Raw genomic sequence first — 7,769 nt, forward strand, 5'->3', positions numbered from 1 at the left:
TTTTATATTTTCTGCATGATCAAAACACACGTAAAACAAAGGAAAAATAGTAAAAAATTGACAAAACTCAAATAAATAATAAAACCAACGCAATGGAAAATAAACTAAGGATACAAAATTATCGGGTTGCCTCTCGACAAGTGCTTCTTTATCGTCACTAGCTTGACGCTCAGCTCCTCTAAGGTGGAGGATCATAGGGGCTCAGCTCTTCACCCCTCATTGTGAACTTCTTCCCTGTGCTCCCATTGATCAACTCTATATGCTCAACAGACAGGATCCTATTCACTGTATGAGGCAGGATTGGGCATGCAGTGAATACCACCGTCATTCCTGGGGAGAAGTCTTCAGTGGGAATCTTTTTGTTTCTCCATCTCCTGGGTACTTTCTTCTTTTTGATAACCTCCTCCTTGGCGGATGATGTATTTCCGACACCAAACTTAGGTTTGATGTCAGGAGAAATTTTATTAATTGTCACCAAAGGAGGTTTGAGTTGTAGCTTCTATTGTGCATCATCAGGGGGTTCTTGAAGGTTTGGAATAATAAGCTCAGTCTGCATGCACCTCTCTTCTTTACCTGTTGAATGCATATCTTTGAAGACATGAAAGACTAGTTGCTCATTTTGCACTCTAAGAACTAATTCACCCACTTCTACATCAATTAGAGCTCTCCCAGTGGCTAGGAAAGGTCTTCCTAGGATTATAGAGGCATTCTCATCTTCCCCCATGTCAAGAATTACAAATTCTGCTAGGAGAAATAACTTACCCACTTTGACCAAGATATTCTCCACAAATTCATATGCAAGCTTTATAGATTTGTCTGCCATCTGTAATGCTATTCTTGTGGTTTGTGCCTCTTGGATTTGCAACTTTTTCATCACAAACTAGGGAATTAAATTGATGCTTGCTCCCAGATCACATAACGCTTTCTCAACGGTTGTGCTCCAAATGGTAGATAGAATTTGAAAGCTCCCTGGATCTGGCATCTTCCTTGGCAAGTTATTCTGAATTATGGCACTACATTCCTTAGTCAAGACCACTGTCTCATTGACAGGCTCCCAAGGGTATATTGGTAAAGATTTTCTCCAATAAAACCACGTTGCAAGTATAGCTCTACCAACAACAATCCTCGGGGGTCAAATTTAGAGAGGGATTTGGTTGTCACAAATTCAGCCCCAATAGAAATAACCGAAGTATTCAAACCTCGGGTCGTCTCACAAGGAATGGGCAAACATGTGCTTTAACATTGGTTAGAAATCCGGGGTTGTGAGTTATGAGCATGAAAATAAATGGGAATCTTAACAAGCAAGTAATCTTAAATTGCAACAAACTAATTCAACTATATAAGCAAAACATGAGCAATTCCAATGAACAAGCAACATTCCACTTAATTCTATTATAAACCAAGCAAGTAACTGTAACTAAAGCAAATAATTTGGGAAAATTGGTTTTCAAATATGAATAATAAAAGCAACTCTTGGCTAGGCATGGGAATTGGGGTCACGATCCTTGTCTAACAACCGTATCTTGACAATTATGAGGAACCAAGCTCATTAAGTCTACCCTCAAAGTCTTAAGTACGTGATATCTACTCCTAGACTTGAAGTACGTCAAATGGCTTTGATCACATCAACCCATAAGTCCCAACCTACCTACTAATTGGATTAGTAGTGGGTTGGCGTCAATGAGTATCAAATTGACCACCAAGGGCTCCCAAATCATCAAATTCATTAGACCCAATGACTCAAGTTTACCCAATTCCCTTGACCTATGCCAAGAGTAAAGAAGACTACTCCATAATCAAAGTAAACAATTCATCGGACACTTGGTAAGTATTAACAAAAGACATGTTCAAAATAGCAATTAAATTGAAATCTACAAGTACCCACCAACAATTATCAACATAAAATCATCCAAAAAACAAGATTAAACATAGAAATCATCAATGTAACATCAACAAGTCAAGATTCACAACATTCATGAATGGGTATAAAATGACAACTGACAAGAATTCATAAAACTATCACTAGATATAAGCAAAATTTTCACAAGGAATTCAAATTGAACAATTAAAACTAGTAATTAACAAGATCCAATTCATAAATCAACAAGGGAAGATCAAATTAAAACTAGATCTAGAGAGGAAAAAGGGTTTCTCTCTCTAGAATAACCAAAGAACCAAAAACTAGCTAAAATTATGTCTTAGTGTAAAAATGATTGATCCCCCCTTTCCCCCTAGCATCCTTGGGTCTTTTCCATGCAGAAACAGCTTGAAATTGGGCCTGATGAGCCTCAGAAATCGCCAGGCACGATTTCCTTTAATGAGGTCACGTGCAGCTTCCCACGCGTGCGCGCCATGCGTGCGTGCGCGCCGATTGCTATTGCGATCCACGCGTGCGCGCCAAGTGCGCGTGCGCGTCGATAGGAATCTTCTGATCCGCGCGGATACGTCCGTCCTTGCGCGCCGCTTCCAGCCAATCCCATCCACGCGTCCGCGTGGAGTGCGCGGGCGCGCCGATGCTGCTTTTCCCAAGATTTCAATTCTTCATGTTTCTCCCTCTTTGTACATGCTTTCTCCCTCTCTTCTAAGTCATTCCTACCCTATAATTCCTGAAATTACTCAACAAATACATCACGGCATCGAATGGCAATAGAAAAGGATTAAAATATGGTATTTTTAAGGCAAAATAAGCATGTTTTCCATCATGGAGCAATATTGGGAAGTGAACACAAAACCATGCATTTCTTGCGAATAAGTGTGAGAAATATTGATAAAATCCCCCAAAATAAGCACAAGATAAACCACAAAATCGGGGTTTATCAAATCTCTCCACACTTAAACCAAGCATGTCCTCATGCTTAAAATAAAAAAACCAAAGATCATGATGGGAAAGGGTTTATGAAATGCAAACTACCTAAATGGATGCATGCAACTAATATAAAATCATCTACCTACTTGGTCAAGAGTAAATCTATCCTCCAAGAATACATGTGAGCATATAGGGTGAAAATAGTATGTGATTCATGAATCCTACCAAATTGAACATCACCATGGAATGCATATGACTTGCTAAATGAACGCTTGTGAAAGCCGGGAACAAGCATTGAGCATCAAACCCTCACTGGAAGTGTATCCGCTCTATTCGCTCAAGTGTATAGGGTTCGTCACTTAATCTTCTCCTAATCATGCTTTCCAAGATTTGTCTTTCATCTAACAATCGACAATTACTTAATGCATGCTTACAAGTATCATGAGGTCTTATTCATGGGTTGTAACGGGGCTAGGGTGAAGGTAAGGATGTATACGGCCACGTGGGCTTAAAATTTGAGTCCTTGATCAACCTAGGATCCACTAGACACATAGAACAACCTATACAACTACAATATATTACCTAGCCACCCTTGAGTTTTACTCTTTTTGCATACTCATGTATTCTTTTCAATTCACACCCCTATGCATTGTTTTTGTTACTTTATCTTGGGGCATTTTTGTCCCCTTTCATTGCTTTCTCTCTTTTTTTATTATTATCCCATTTTTCTTGGGGTTTCTTTGTGAACAAAAGTTTCACTGCATACAGTTTCGTCATTCAACACATGAGTATGTTCCCAAATCCTAGAATTTTTCAATTACACTACAATTACACACCTATATATCTACCTGAATTTCCCAAGTATACCCTCCTATTTGAATGACACACATCCTAACTTACCTAAGCTAATCAACGGGGCTAGGGTGAAGGTAAGGATGTATACGGCCACGTGGGCTTAAAATTTGAGTCCTTGATCAACCTAGGATCCACTAGACACATAGAACAACCTATACAACTACAATATATTACCTAGCCACCCTTGAGTTTTACTCTTTTTGCATACTCATGTATTCTTTTCAATTCACACCCCTATGCATTGTTTTTGTTACTTTATCTTGCGGCATTTTTGTCCCCTTTCATTGCTTTCTCTCTTTTTTTATTATTATCCCCTTTTTCTTGGGGTTTCTTTGTGAACAAAAGTTTCACTGCATACAGTTTCGTCATTCAACACATGAGTATGTTCCCAAATCCTAGAATTTTTCAATTACACTACAATTACACACCTATATATCTACCTGAATTTCCCAAGTATACCCTCCTATTTGAATGACACACATCCTAACTTACCTAAGCTAATCAAGGATTCAAATTTAGGGACATTCATGGTTTTTCACTTAGGGTTGTTTATGTGCTCTATTTAAGAACAAAAGGGTTTATCATGGGCTCAAAATTGGTTAGCAACGGTAGATAAAAGGGTTAAGGCCATTTGGGAAAAGTGACTATTGAAATGATGGCCTCAATCATGTAAATGCATTCATACACCAAGCAATGGTCATATAGAATCAGACAAAGCAAGGATCACAATCATAGAGAGAGAGATATGCACACAAGAATGGAAATAATGGTTAAAAGACGTAACCATTCAATAAGCTCAAAACTTTCATGCTTGTGTTCTTAGCTCAATCACTATGTTCCAAAATACATTCTTAAAGCAAGTTTACTGCAAAAAAAAAAAAAATTAGAATTTTGGTAGGTCACCCAGGACACAGTTTTTTGAAAAGGAAGTTATTGTTTTGACCAAGTAACTCTATAGAAACTAACTATCATGCAAGGGTTTTTACAAGCAAAACTAACTACACATGCAATATACTAACTTCTAAGCAAAAGATAAATCCATGGGTATTGAGGGGAAGAGAATGTTACCAATAGAGATCGGTCGAACGACCTCCCCACACTTTAGAAATTAGCACGGTCCTCCGTGCTACGAATAATACGCAAGGGACGGTCGGGACCGGAACCTTCACTATCCGCATCATCAGAGCTCCCATCACTTGGGTTTGAGGTGGATGTGAACATTTCGGGTTTCTCCATGCTAGGGGTAACACAACGCAGAAGCTTCTTGATGTAAGTGTACGGGCGGTGGTTGCGCCGCTCATATCTATCAAGCTTCCGGTGAAGATCTTCTATCCTTTGATGTGTGGATCTCAGTGGTGGTGATGATGAGCTAGAAGGAAAAAGAAGTGGTGTGGCCATGTCAAGGCTTGGTTTGCTCATGGGAAGGTGTAGGTATTTCCCGCTTGGGACCACATCGCCCTTAGCTGGAACTATGATCTTTTTGTCCTTGGCTTCCCAAGAAACACCCGCTGCAGCAACTAAGTCATACACCGATGCTGGAAATGACAAATTACCCCGGTCGTGAACTTGACTCATCGCTTGCCTGACAAGAAGCGGAATATTCACCGGCTTCTCCGTGAGAACACACCAAACAAGCAAGGCGAGGTCTGCCGTGAGGGACGACTTGTGGGTGCTAGGTAGCACATAGTGGGATAGGATCTGGGCCCAAGCTCTAGCTTCCACAGTGAAGAAGCGAGCGTCAATGCTCTTGGGCCTCATCCGAAGTCGACCTTGGGTCCAAAATGTCCCTAGCTCAGCAATGACTTGGAGAATCGAGTCCCAATTGAATCCATACTTCTCTCGCTGACGTAAGACTTCTTGGTAGCCATCTATGTCACTTGGCACTGGTAGGACATTAAGCACTTACTGAATAGCCTCTTCTGAAACTGAGACTTTCTTTCGGCGCATGTATACCGATTGAAGAGAGGGAAGATGGTAGTTAGTGTAGAATTCTTCCACCCAAGAGAGGTTGATTTCCCTTGGTTTCCTCAAAAGAAACTCCCATCCTCGCTGTTCAATGCGGGGCAAAATATAAGGAGCGACCTTGTCCAGCGGAACGAGTAGATGCTCAGGATGATAGTTCCTTACAACTATGGAGGGGAACATAAGTTCACAAAAGCGGTTGGGGAACCTTGAGGAATCTTTTGCCGGTTTGCCCTTGTCATTCTCATCAAAAGGAGCGGATGTCTTCCCTTTCTTAGATAGGGGTTTGGCTCCTAATGAAGAGCGCGCCTTAGAATTTGACTTTTGGGGTGCCCTTTTTGTGGCCGGTTTCCTTGAAGCTATCTCCTTGCCTTTCTTGGTGGCCATCCTGAAAAGGAAGAGAAGGAAGGAAAACATTAAACCCAAGAATCAATTTGACAAAAAACATGCAAGTGACTTGTGGTGCCCATGATGAATGTAAAAGCAAGGGTCACAACACTTGGCATGGGACGCAAGAGGAAGTAAAGCATGCAATGGCATGAGAAGAGTAGTCTCAAGCATCCATAATAAAGAGCAAGTCATGTTCAATTAATATCTAATTGGCGAATTTAAACTTTAAGCACACAAATTAGACTCAATGCATTTAAGAGAAAGTAAGTGAATGAGGAGGGAGCACCAATTTGAAAAATATATGACTAGAATGAACCAAAATAGTATATGTGCATTTCCTCGAACACTTGGCGTGCAATAATCAAGCAACGAGCAATTATGAGATACTAAACCAATTCAAAGCCCAAAATGGAACATCAATCATCACATAAACATCACACAATGGGAAAGATAAGAAAAAGAATGACAAAAGATCTATTAATGCAAATTAAGCTCAAATTCAACATCCATGGAGAAATAAGGAAAAAGGAAAGGTAAGCAAACAAAAAGCAAGAAACATCATCATGCAAGTAAAAGGGAAACCAAGTAAAGCAATAAGAAGCATCTAACTAGAGGAAATAATGCAAGAGAAAATAAAGAAGAGAAGTAGAAGAAGTGAAACCTTGAAAAGTATGAAGGAACAAGGTTGAATCTTCTTTTGTGAAGATGAAAAAGAAAATGAGAGAGGTGTAGTGCCACCGGAAAAAGTTGGTTGTCGCCAGTGAGTGGCCGGAGACAGTGGTGGTGGGGTAGGGAAGAAGAAGAGGAGAAGGGAGATGATGGAGGGAGAAGGAAAAGAAACTAAGAAAGAAAAGGGTTTGAGAGAAAGAAAAACAGGGCAAGGCGCGAAGTATAAAACTGACTCGCGCAACCGATGTGCGCGCGCAAGGTGCGCTGGCGCGTCGGTAAGGATGCTAGCAGGGGACGCGTGCACGTTAGTGGCGCGCGCGCGCGAGGGGAGTTGTGCCTCAGGCACAGAGGTGGCACAAAGTTGGCTCAAGTCTCTGGTTTTTGTACCAGAGTGAATCAGTGAGGCAGGCGCGCGGACACGCACCTTGTGTGGACGCGTCAGTTTTGGCACAAGGTTGGCCCAATTATGGCACAACTCTCTGGTTTTTGTACTAGAGAGTCCACATATCTCCATCGGCGCGCGCGCACCGTGCGCTGGCGCGTCGATGGTTGAATTGCAAGGGTGCGCGCAGGTAAAATGTACGCGAACGCGTCGGTGCCTGGCACGAGTTGGGCACAAAGTAGGCAAGACTCTCGGGTATTTGGCCGAAGAGTGTAATTTCGCCACTGGTGCGCGCGCGCACTGTGCGCTGGCGCGTCGGTGCCCTTCTTCAAAGAAAAATTTTTGTTTTCTTTATCTTTTTCACATCCTATCTACATGAACATTCTACCTATCCAACAAAATCAACAAAGCTAGCATTCCTATGCACTCAATCAATCATCAAAAGATCACAAAATTCACAAGAAACTAAAGATACGAACAAGATGGTATAAACAAGGAAGATCTTACCACGGTGAGGTGCCTCCCACCTAGCACTTTTCTTTAACGTCCTTAAGTTGGACGGTCCTTTTCTTAAGCTTCCTCTTGATGTGCGGAAAACGATCCGACACAAAACTCACCGGCAAGTGCATCGGGTCGCATCAAGTAATAATAACTCACATGAGTGAGGTCGATCCCACAGGGATTGAAGGATTGAGCAATTTTAGT

The sequence above is a fragment of the Arachis ipaensis genome, chromosome B5, assembly GCF_059453495.1.
Source record: "Arachis ipaensis isolate K30076 ecotype BB chromosome B5, ASM5945349v1, whole genome shotgun sequence".
Classification (NCBI taxonomy): Eukaryota; Viridiplantae; Streptophyta; class Magnoliopsida; order Fabales; family Fabaceae; genus Arachis; species Arachis ipaensis.